Here is a 13,032-nt window from a genome sequence, read left to right on the forward strand (position 1 = left end):
CCAACGGTAGGATCATGATGGGGGTGGAGGCCAAAGGGGTAGGTCAAGTGGCAGAAAGCACAGGAAATAAAAAGAGGAGTTGGGCAAGGATGAAGAAGAGTAAGATTGAGTTCTGCCAGAAAGCACTTCAATGGAAACTATGAACAAATGCATGCTGAACCTCTCAACACAAGGGAGGACTCATTAAATATTAAAGCAATGAAAGAAATTATGAAACAAGAAGTTAGCTTCATAAAAAAGAGTAGTTTGAGAGGGCTAGAGAGATGGCTCAGCAGTTAAGAGAGTGTACTGCTCTTTCAGATGAGAGGCGTTCCAGTCCCAGCACCCACATCAGGCAGCCTCACAACTGCCTGTAACTCCAGCTCTAATGATTCGATCCATCGGTCACATCCTGCAGCATCTGAACTCAAATGCACATACCTATATACATACACACACATTTAAAATCCGTTAAAAAATTTAAATGTTATTTATTTTACTTTCTGTGTATGAGTGTATTGTCTGCATGTGTGTAAGTGCACCCATGTCATGCAATGCCCATGGAGATCAGAGAAGAGGGCATCAGATTCCATGAAACTGGAGTTACTGAAGGTTGTTAGCTGCTATATGGGTGCTGGGAATTGAACCTGGGTCCTCTGCAAGAGAAGCCAGTGCTCTTAACCTCTGAGCCATCTCTCCAGCCCCCTAAAAATTTTTTTTTTAAAGTAACTTGCAGGACTGGAGACATGGCCCAGTGGTTAAGAGCACTCACTGGCTGTTCTTGCAGAAGATCTGGGTTTGAATCCCAGCACCCACATGGCAGTGAACAACCATCTGTAACTCCAGTTCCAGAGGCTCTGATACCCTCTTATGTCCTCCATAGACACTGCATGACACAGGTGTACTTACATACATGCAGGCATAATACTCATAAAACAAAATAAAAATTTCTAAATAGCAGCTTACAGGTATGGTGGCACACACCTTTAATCCCACCACTCCAGAGGCAGGTGAATCTCTGTGAGATCAAGATAAGCCTGGTCTACATAGGGAGTGTTCCAGGTGAGCTGGGGGTATAGTGAGACCAAAAAAAAAAAAAAAAAAAAACCAAAACCAAAACCAAAAACAAACACACAAAAAAACGTAGCTTTAAAGGCTGGGTGTAGTGGTGTCAAAAGTCTACAATCCCAGCATACAGGAGGTAGAGACGGGAGAATAGCTTGCAAGTTTGAGGCCAACCTGGACTATAGTGAGTTCCAGGGCTAATAAACAAGACTCTGTCCTCAAATGAACAAACAAATGAACAGACTAATCTTCAACATCAAAAAACAAAAAATAGGGTCTGGAGAGATGGCTTAGTGGTTAAGAACATTGACTGCTCTTGCAGAGGACCCTGGTTCAGTTCCTAGCATCAACATGGTAATTCCAACTGTAATTCCAGCTCCAGGTATTACACCCTCTTCTGGCCTCCATGGGCATTCACACACATGATGCACTTACATACATGCAGGCAAAACACTCATACGCATAATAAAAGAACCCACCAAAAAACAAAAAAATGACAAAAATGGTGTAAGTGGACTTGGTGATATACATCTGTTATCCTAGCACTTGAGGTTGAGGGATGAGGACCAAGAAGCTGGGGAGATGGCTCCATGAGAAAGATACATGAGAATAGGCATCTGGATCACCGGCACCCATGCAAATGCTAGGTGAGGTGGGCACACTGGAGGCAGAAATGGGAGGGCCTCAAACAAGCTGATTATCTAGACTAGCTGAATTGGTGAGCTCTGGGTTCAAGTGATGTACTATGTCTCAATATATAAGGTGAAGAATGATTGAGGACACCTGACATCAACCTCTGGTCTCTATAAGCAGACACCCGTGTACACATACACAGATACACACACACACACAGAGGGGATGGCAAAATGGCTCAGAAAGTTAAAGGTACTTGCCTGATGACTTGAGTTTGATCCCTGGAACCTATATGGTAGAAGAGAAGTGACTCCTGAAAGCTGTGATCTACACATGCAGATTGTGCACGGGAGTGCATGTACACAGACACACAGACATCCCCACAAGCCAGTTGTGGTGGCCTATAATTGTAATCTCAGAGCTGGGGAGGTGTGTGCATGCACACACATAAATAGGAACTGGATGCTGGGAACAGTGGTGTACACTTGTAATCTCTGGCACTTGGGAGACTGAAACAGAAGGATTGCCATCAATTTGAGGTCAGTCTGGTCTACAGAGTAAGATCCTGTCTCAAAATCCTCCCAAACCCTGTGATCCCAGCACTCAGGAGGCTGAACTCAGGGTCCGCTTGGGTTATACAGTAAGAAGCTGTCTCAAAAAAAAAAAAAAAAAGGGGGGGGGTTGAGATGTATCTCTGAGGGTCCCCTTGGGTTATAAAGTAAGAAGCCGGCTCAAAAAAAAAAAAAAAAGGTGGGGGGTTGAGATGTATCTCTGTGGAGAGTGATTGGCTAGCACGCAGGAGGGCTTAGCCATGGAGTTGGGGAGGAGGGAAACATTGTGACGTTTGGGAGGAATCCCTGGCAAGTGGTAAGACTTGGAATCACTTGCTTTTTTCCCTCTGCCTCAGGTTCAATGTATCAGCACCAAGTTTACACCTCCAAAGTAAAGTGGAGAAAAAGGTGTCCCCTTTCATCTCCAACTGACACTTTCAAGTCCAGTGACAATGGGCTTCCGCCCAAGCATCTGCATTCAGCCAGTTGCCTCATCAAAATATTCAATGTACTGACAGCATTGGGCCTTGCTGGCTGTGTAGAACCTCAGCCTACCACTGAGGGATGGTCCTGGGGTTTTCCCCCTTTCTTAGCACCAATTCAATAGAACCCCCGAAGGAGAGGTATATCTTATGGGCATAACAAGAAGCCTCTGAGATTTTACCACTCTCATGGAGTCCAAAGGAGCTGAGCTGACTAGAAACTGAAAACTGACCTGGAAAAGATTGAGGAATAGCCCGTTTGAGAGAGAGAGACAAGTATCAGCCAGCCAGTGACAGCATGTTTTTCTTAGAGGTGCTTCTGCCACCAAGACCCTCCCTGTACTGCTTGGGGACACTGAGGCCTTAAAAGCTGTAGCTGATGGAGGACTGCTGAGAACATGGTCTTGTTTTCCGAGGCTTCCAACAGCTGAGGCCTGTAGGTTGCCAGTCCTGTGCCCTGCAACTCCTTGCTCCTTCCTCCATCTCTAGACCTATAATAGGATGCCTCTTCCTTTCTGCTGAAGCTTTGTACTTGTCAAGGCCTTCCTTCAGGGGAGAGACCTAACCTGGTCCCTTGCCAGCCCTTAATGAACCTGCCATGCTCTCAGAAGGCCCAGGCCCACCTTGTTGTTTGTTTCCCTCCAGTGTTCTCCATGGCTAGAGCTCACTACAGGGCCCCATCCACTTCTCAGCCCTCTTGCTCAGATCTCCTACACCTGCAAGCTCCTGGCCGATAAGTGAGGTGGGGTGCACCTGTGCTGGCCCCTGGGTGAGTAGAGGCTGGCATGGGGGAAGAGTAGGGCTCAGGGTGCACTAAAGTTTGATAAGGGAGCCAGAAGGGGCCATGGGGACCAGACTGGCTGCACTGCTCCACAGAGGCCCTGTTCTCCTTCACAGGCTCTGTTCCTCACCACCATTCACTTTGGACCCCTTGGGATGTAACCCAACTGAGGTGGGTCTTCCTTTTCCAACTCCCAAACCCAATGGCAAAGCCCCAGGTTTCATCTCACGTTCTAGAATAGGTTGGCTCTGCTCCCTAGTGGTCAAATATAGTACAGCCACAAATTTTAACAGCAGACAAGGACCCAACAGGATGCCCCTCCCCTCTCAGCATTGTGAGTCTCCAAGGGAGGGAGGGACTAGTCTCCTTCCTTATAGTACTTAGTCCCTGGGTCTGTGGGGTCACCTCCATGGTTTTCATGTTTCAGGACTTTTTGAATCTGAGTTTCTCAGAGATGCAGCAGTGGTGGCATAGGCACTGGTTCTCTAGTTACTGCTGGATGCTGGCAAATTTCACTGGTGAGGCTGGCATCTGGCAGGGACCAGATCTGTAGGCAACTAAGAGTGGGCACTCAGGCAGCAAGCCTCTTTCTCTTGGCTTTCTATGTGTCCTTCAACTAACCTTTACTGAGGACCAAGAGCTACTTGGCACCACTGTGCCAGGCTGTCTCCACATGTATTACATATATACTGGCCCTTGGGGGCAGGGCCCAGAGAGGTTAAATAATTTTGCTCAAGGACATATAACCAGCAAGTGGCTGAAATTGGGTTTGGATCTAAGTTGCCCATGTCTGGGAATATTAGAGTTATCTGTAATCTGTAGGCTAACTCTCACTTGCCTCCCTCCTTTTATCCTAGACTCTTTCCTCCAACTTGGCCCTGTCTGACTCTGCAGGCACTTATCTGTTGAAGTTTACTTGCCAGGATCATATCCAGATCTGCTGGACTGCTGATGGCATCTGCCTTCGCAATACTCTGAGCGCCAGGTACTGCACACTGCCACTCCTTCCCATTGTGATAGGCACTGTCAACTAGGTTAACAGCTGTTTCATAGAATGTTTGAAGTTGAAGTTACCTTAATGACGACTTCAGAGTCTGTTTTTGAGACAGGGTCTCATGTAGCCCAGGCTGGCATCAAACTCACTATTGTATCCAAACATGGCTTTGAACTTCTAATCCTCCTGGTTCCCAAATGCTGGGATTATAAGAGTACACCACCAAGTCTAGCTCCCCACTTTCTCTTTTTAGAGGAAGAAACTCAGGCCCAAGAGAGAAGCCAGTCCAAGAGTAAAGAGCAAAGCTGGCAGGGATGGACTGAAAAAGTTAGGTTTGGGGCTCTAAATTTAGCTCGGAGATAGAGCATAAGCTTAGCAGGCATGAAGCCCAGTGTCTGATCCCAACATGCCTTTAATCCCAGCACTCAGGAGTCAGAGGCAGATGATCTCTAAGTTTGAGGAGTCAGAGGCAGATGATCTCTAAGTTTGAGGCCAGCCTGGACTATATATCGAGACCCTGCCTGAAAAAACTGAAAAAGAGGCTGGAAAAATGGCTCAGTAGTTAAGAACAGTGGCAGCTCTAACAGAGTTCAGTTCCCAGCATCCACATGATGGCTAACAACTGTCTGTAACTTCAGCTCCAGGGGCTCTGATGCCTCTTTCGGGACTCTGTGGGCACTGGACACGCATGGTATACTTACATGCAGGCAAAACACTTATATCTAAGAAAACAACAAAAAACCCCACAACCCCCCAAATGTTAGGCTTCCGTGACATCCCCTTCCTGTGGTTATACCATTGGCATCACTCCATTTCAGGGGACAGAGATGAGTTATTTTTCCTACATCTAGGGTCCAGCATTCACCAAATGTCCAAGAAACTTCTTAGTAGCCTCCTTCCCTAGTGTCCTGTGAAGCAGAGTCTCTCCTAGGGCTGGCAGCTGAGAAGGGGGCACTGAGTTGTTCAGGTATGAAGGGCTGATGCATTTTTCCTGGCTGAGGCCCATTCTCACTGCCTGACTTCATATATGGCACAGGAAGCCTCTCAACAAGAGAACAAGATTCCTAGGAACCCCAACCCAGATGTTTCAGCCTCTTTCCAGAAGACAAGTCATTCAGGTTATGACTATGGGAACCTCTTCTGGTCTTGGGAGAGGGTGATACCCTGCCCTTCCTAGCACCAAGATGCCTTCCATTCCCCATCTCTTGGAGATGAGTCTTCTCTCCCCTGGATGGCTTTTGGGTTCATTCCACTGTGATCTACTTCCTCACCCCTACCTGATGTCCTTCCGTTGGTACATGTGATGGGAACAGCATGGGCTGACTTCATGGAAGCTGCAGTCACTCCCTGAGGTGTTCTAGCTTTTTAAACTCGGGTCTTGCCATCAAGGTTTTTTCATTCCTTTTTCTTCCCCTCACTCCATGAAGCAAGTCTCCTTGGTCCCTCCTTCCTCCAGGGATGACAATCCTCCTGATAAGCCATCTTTCCTTTTTTTATATTTTACTTATTTTTATGTGAGAGTGTATTGCCTGCATGTATGTGAGTACACCCGTGTCATGCAATGGCAGTGGAGGTCAGAAAAGGATTTTGGATTCCCCTAGAACTGGAGTTAAGGATGGGACGGTTTGTAGCCGCCATGTGGGTGCTGGGAATCGAACCCTTGTCCTATGCAAGAGCAGTCAGTGTTCTTAACCACTAAGCCATCTCTCTAGCCCCAAGCCCTCTTTTCTTCCCTTGTGCTGCTCCCACCTCCCCTCCCCCCTTGCAAGCTTCTATCAAGCGGTGACGCTGGCCCTGGCCGAGCTGTTAGGGAAACTGGCCCTCCCAGCCAGTCAGATTCATGTTTTCCACAAGGGCTGTGGGAGCATCCTTGTTCTGCTCAGCGACCAAATAAAAGGGTAGGTGCCAGCCCCATGTCCCCAGGAGGTCCTGATCATTCCTCTGCCCAACTTGGTCCAAGGGCAGACTTTCTCCCTGCCCCATCTGTCTTCCAGGTGGACCAGAACCTAAAGGAAGACGTGCCCATGGTAAAGAAAGATGAGTATATATATATATATATATATGTATGTATGTATGGTCTGTAATCCCAGAACTCAAGAGGCTGGATAAGAGGATTCTAAGTTTGAGGCTAGCCTGGATTGCACAGTGAGACTACGCAATCGAAAACAAGAAAGCATGCTTAAAAAAAACTGTCATTTTTAGGGTGGGCGTGGTAGCACACGCCTTTAATCCCAGGGCTCTGGGAGGCAGAGGCAGGCAGATCTCTGTGAGTTCAAGGCCAGCCTGGTCCACATAGTGAGTTCCAGGACAGCTGGAGCTACAGGGAGACCCTGTCTCAAAAAGACAAAAAAAAAAAAAACCAAAAACCAAAACTGTCATTTTTATGTGTATGAGTGTATTGCTTGCAAGTATGTTAAGTTACACCTATGTTATGCAATGCCTGGGAGGTCAGAAGAGGGCTTCGGGTTCCCCTGGAACTGGAGTTACAGTTGTCAGCTGCCATGTGGGTCCTGGGAATCAAACCCAGGTCCTCTGCAAAACGAATGGACTGCTGAACCATCTTAGTCCCAGGAAGCAGGTTTTTAGGAGGAGTATCCGATTGGCCTGAAGAATATGATAGGGCTGTTTAGCAAGCATTTGCCTCCTAGATGAAATCAGAAGGCTCAAGAGTCCCTCCAGCTCCCCTCTACCCATCACACTGTCAGTGTGACAGCACAGCTCTAATGAGTCTATGATGATTCTTCCTACTAGGCTGGCACTGTACCCATGAGGGAGCTGTGAAGAGGTGGCTCTGAAATGAATATGGAAGATCGTTTGGTTATGGGGGGCATCATGGACCTATCGCAGGTAGCCTGGAGGGTGGAGACTGTTTCCTCCCAATGGTGCCTGTTTTTTATTGCTTTCTGTGCAGAATCCAGATGGCTACTACTTGATTCTGACCTAAATCTGTGATGCCAGCCTTGTTCTCTGTGTGCCTAGAAGCCTTGTTAAAATGCCCAGTTGACTTCCAGATTCGAGGTGAAGAGTCAAACCATTTTGTGCTTTAACACTGGGAGAAGATATATCGCCTTATCTCCTTTATTTTTCTGCTCAGAAGCAACTTGGAACCCTGGACACAGCCTCCATCCCATATTCAGAATCAACCAAGCTCAAGAGGCAAAAACCTCTGGCAATACAGACAAGGAGCATTCTGCCACTAGCAGTACTGGTTACTGGCCACTGAATAATTAAACAATTTACTGTTGGCCAGGTGTGGGAGCATACGCCTTTAATCCCAGCACTAGGGAGGCAGAGGCAGGGAGATCTGAGATCTAGGCCAGTCTGGCCTACATAGTGAGTTCCAGGCCAGCTAGAAGTATAGAGAGACCCTGTCTCAAAAACAAAACAAGTTTTTTAACTTACCCTTCCATGTAAAATGTTTTAAATTAAAATTTACCTGTTAAAAGATATATAACATGGGGCTAGAGAGATGGCTCAGTGTTTAAGAGGGCTGGCTGCTCTTCAGAGGATCCAGGTTCCCATACAATGGCTTACAACCATCAGTAACTTCAGTTCCAGGGAATCTGATGTCCTCTTCTGGCCCCCATGGGCAGCACTGCATGCATGTAGTGCACTTACAAATATGCAGGCAAAACACTCATACACATAAAAAAAACAAAGCCTTAAATAAATGTGTTATTCAGTTTTCTTAGCTTTACAATAGAAATACCTATTAAATTTTTTTTTAAAATTTTGATTTATGTATGTGTCTGTGTGAGGCTATGTGCACATGAGTGCAGGTCCACATGAGTGTAGGTGCCTGTGGAGGCCAGTAAAGGTAGTATCTGCTGGAGCTAGAACTACAGGCAGTTATGAGATGCCTAATGTCAGCACTGGGAACTGAACTTGGATCTTCTGCAAGAGTGGCAAGCATTCCTAATTGTTGAGCCATCTCTCCAGCCCCAGAAATACCCTTTACACTCTAAACAAGGGAAAGGGATGTGCTTTGGACAAAATAATAAATAAATCTGGCTGGATTCCCCCCACCCCCAGGTTGGTTTGGGCTACAATCAACTACTATAGTCTCCAAAAGACTGCTCAACATTCAGATCACTTGGGTCCATTTAAAACTTCAGTTTCAGAGATTTGGGAAATACTATAGTTGTAGCACCAAGACTATAGGGCAATGCTGGGGACTGAACCCAGGGCTTTGCACATGCAACACAAAAGCTCAACCACTAAGATAGACCCTCAACACCCACCTTTTATAAGAAATCCTTCCCTACATTAAGGTCATAATTTCATATGCATATTTTTGCAGTTCTGGGGATTGAATGCAGAGACTTGCACATGCTGGGCTGATGTTTTAATACCTAGCTACATACTGAGCCACATGCATATGTTATCAAATTTTTACTTATTGGGGGACGACACATGCCACGGTCACAGGATAACATCACAAGTTGGTTCTCTCCTTCCACCATGTGGGTTCCAGGAATGGGACTTAGGTTGTCAGGCTTGGCAGCTGCCACTTTTCCCTACTGAATCATCTCACTGGTCATCCTCTAAAACATTTTCTTAGGGTTCAAAATAATGGATTTAATTATGGCATTTTTTCATACACATTCATCATCATATTTGGTTCACATTTACCTGCTTTCTGAGTCTTAAGCCAGGGAGTCTCTGACTGGTGAAGGTAGCAGGAAAAAGGCTCTAAATCCTACTTAATTAGCAATGGACAGGGAAAGGGACGTTTGCCTGGAAAGTGTCTCCTTCAACAAATTCAGGTCTGACTCAGTAAATATAGCCAAGCAGACACCTCTCTGTGCATCTCTCAAAGGGGCTGTGTGGCCCTCAGATGACTAATTCAGACCTCATCTCTAATTTATGCATAAAGATGACACACACCTGTAATTCCAGTAGTCAGCAGTCTGAGTCACAAAGATCTCATTTTGAGACTTGGCTGGGCTACATAGCAAGGAGCTGTTTTAAACAAACAAACAAACAAACAAACAAAAAAGGGCTGATGGCTCAGCAGTTAAGAGCACCAATTGCTCTTGCAGAAGACTTGGGTTTGATTCCCAGGACCCACATGGTGGCTGCAAACCGTCCTTCAGTTCCAGGGGAATCCAAAGCCCTCTTATGACCTCTGAGGCATTGCACAACATGGACACACTCACATACATGCAGGCAATACACTCATACACATAAAATAATAAAATATAAACAAACAAAAAAAGTGGGTGTCAAATGGAGTTTATGATTCCACAGCCTCCTCAAGGAGTTTTCATGGCACTGTATTATTTTTCTCTTTTGATGGTGATTATTGAACTCAGCACCTTCCATATGCTAGGTGAGTGCTCTGGAGCTACACCCCAGCCCTTTTTTTTTGGTGTGTCTGAGATAGGGTCTCATGTAACCCAGACTGGTCACTTGTTATGTAGCCAAGGAAGACCTTCAACTCATAATCCTCCTGATCCTCAGTGCTTGGTTTTTCAAGACAGCGTTTCACTATGCAGCTCAGGATGGCCTCAGGATCCAGCTGTAAATTTGGCTGTACAGCTTATCTTTACCAAAGGCCTCTAGTGCACACTGGATATTGAAATTTTTGGTGAAAACGAAGCTAAAAAAAGCAACTAGCACATGAACATTATGAATATTCCCACAGTGGTATTAGATATTTATCTATCCTCATCTTACCAATGAGCAGTGGAGACGGGTTGTCTGAAGTCACATGGCAGTATATGCTGTAGATCTGAACCTAGATTGACAGTCTTACTTCTACGTCTGCATGTGTCACAGTGCTCCATTTGAATTTATACCTTCATTAACGAGAAAGAGAATGTATGCTCTACAGAGCTATGGGATTCAGGTTTCTTTTTTTTTTTTTTAAACAGTGCTTGGGACCGAACCTAGGCATAGGCGAACACACAGATATACACACGTACATACACATACATACACATACAGCGTAGCAAGCACCCTACCACTAAGCTGCATTCCCAGAACTCAGGTTGCATTTTAACCACTGGATTAGCTACGGGAACTCTGATTTATACTATGCCTTCCATGTTTCTTGAAGTGGAATTGATATTAAATAAGTTACTAGGAGTATTAATAAAGGTAATGAAATGAATGAGCTTTAAATAAAGGATAGTAAAGGGTATTTAATTACTTTATTATTATTATTATTATTTTGGTCTTTTTGAGATAGGGTCTCCCTGTAGCCCCAGCTGTCCTGGAACTCACTATGTAGACCAGGCTGGCCTTGAAATCACAGAGATCCACCTGCCTCTGCCTCCTGAGTGCTGGGATTAAAGGCATGCGCCACCATACCTGGCTACTTTATTATTTTTATTTTGTGTGTATGCTTATATTGACTGCATGTAGGTAAGTGCACCCGTGTCGTGCAATGACCGCGGAGGGCAGAAGAAGCTGTCGGATCCCCTGGAACTGGAGTTATGGACAGTTGTTAGCTGCCATGTGGGTGCTGGGATTTGAACCTGGGTCTTCTGCAAGAACAGTCAGTGTTCTTAACTGTGGAGCCATCTCTCCAGCCCCAGTAAAGGGCATTTAAAAACAAGGATGTCTAAAAGACTCTTCGTTCAGCCCCAGGAGACTTTGCAGTTCTAGGATCCACAGTAGTTGGGAATTATAGCTCCAAGTCAGGCTATTTCCAGAGGAAAATGCAGTCTTCACAGCTTATTTCCTTTAATTACATCATAAAACAAAATTAGAACATACAGGAAACAATAATAGTTACATAACAATTTACTTTATATATTTATATATAAAAAACCATTTCTTTAGTCCAAAGTTTAAAGCAAAAAGAATCCTCTACTGCCACCCTGGATTTTATTTATTTAAAATTATCCTCCACACTCCCACATCCTCAGATACTAAAGGTATGAGGGGCAAATACAATCACTTAGACAGCTAATGGAACCTGGTGTTAAGTCCCACTGGGGGGTTGAATGTTGGAGCAGACCTGGTGGAGAAACAAGCAGCAGCTCCCACATAAGGAAGTTCAGGTGAGGCTGAATAGCTAGGGCACAGGGATCACACACCTGCACACAACCGTGCTCTACGGTGTTACCCCTCAGGGGAGCAGGGGTGCAGGGATGAACCATAGAGTTCCTCAGCACCATTTACCCATCCATCTCTGTCCCTGAGCAGAGCTAACAGGCATGGGTAATCCTCACAGTTCTCTGAACTCTGCACAGGCTGTGTCACTCAGGTCTGTGCTCTCAGGGTCACTGGAAGGAGGGCAAAGGTGAGCAGAACAACTGGGAAGTGGTAACTGGAAACGATTCCTGGGAGAAAAGGAAGGCCAGAGTGGGACGCATCTGCAGGCTGGGATAGAACAGTAATGGAGAGTTTAAGTCGCCCCTCTCTCACTTGAGAGACCCTCTGGAGTGGGTGGTCACAGATTCTGTGGGTCAGTTCTGGTGACATCTCAGTGAGGAGGAACATAGGCAGCCTCCGGAGAGCTGGTCTCACGGTTCTGGGACATGTGCAGGATTCAGGGGTTAGTGTGTGATGTGGGGGGTGTGGTGAGGGCTCATTCTTTCCTGTACTTGGTAGAAATTAACAGTCATCGAAGTACAGGTAAGAAATTATTCTTCTAAGGGGGAAAAATTCTATGTAAATCCAGGAATGTAGCAGCAAAGGTTTCACTTATTAAAGATCTATTTATATAGCACTAGGAAAGAAAACCATTTGTTTTTCAGGAGATAGAAGTAAAGTAATTCATCAAACCAGACCAGTTAGAGTCTTTTTCAAGTTAAGATTTCCTCATTCTCTAGTGCCATAAAAAAAGAACAAGAAAAAGAGCAGATGAATGTTCTCAGGGTTTGGGAAGTGTTAGTTTAAGGTACAAAACACGAATGTGAGCAGCAATGTGGTGCAGATCTGAGTTAATAAAGGTAGTTAAGTGGAGCAAAGTTTTTCCTGCAGTATCAAAAAAGGACATCACTTCAAAGATTTCTCTGGTTCTTAGGGTTCAGCGAGAGAGGACACCTCTCCCACCACCTTTTCCTAGGGTAAGAATTCTTGTCCGCTGTCCCACACTCTTGTCCTGGTCCTAAAGCCACACCCAGAAGCAGCAGGGAAGCCTGGTAGTTGTTTCTGAGTGCCAATCCCCACCTGGGTAACTGGTTAGGAAAACAGGCAGAAGCCCTTCCTGCCACTGAAGGGGCATGGAGTTCATTGGATGAAAAGCAAATGTTTCGAGTGTGAGGCAGCAGTCCTGCATGCTCAGGACAGATGCTGTTCCAGAGGCAAAGCGTCCCACTTCTAGCATAAGCCTCTCCTTCCCTTTGGGCCTTGCTTACCATTTCCCTAAGGTTTTTCTTCAAAATAAGAGACTAGAAATCATACACAAGAGAAAGGGCCATTGCTAGCCTTTTGTTTGCCAAACCTCATAAGGTCTTAGTCCAAATACACATGGGGGCAGAGATAAAATAATTGTAGGTGAACACCCTCCAACATTCCACACATGATGAAACAAAAGCTTATTTTCTCCTGAGTATTATATGTAACTTTCTTAAAGTTTGCAAGATTCAGTCA

This window comes from Nannospalax galili, unplaced genomic scaffold, assembly GCF_000622305.1.
Source record: "Nannospalax galili isolate Female #2095 unplaced genomic scaffold, S.galili_v1.0 scaffold1382, whole genome shotgun sequence".
In the NCBI taxonomy this organism is placed as follows: Eukaryota; Metazoa; Chordata; class Mammalia; order Rodentia; family Spalacidae; genus Nannospalax; species Nannospalax galili.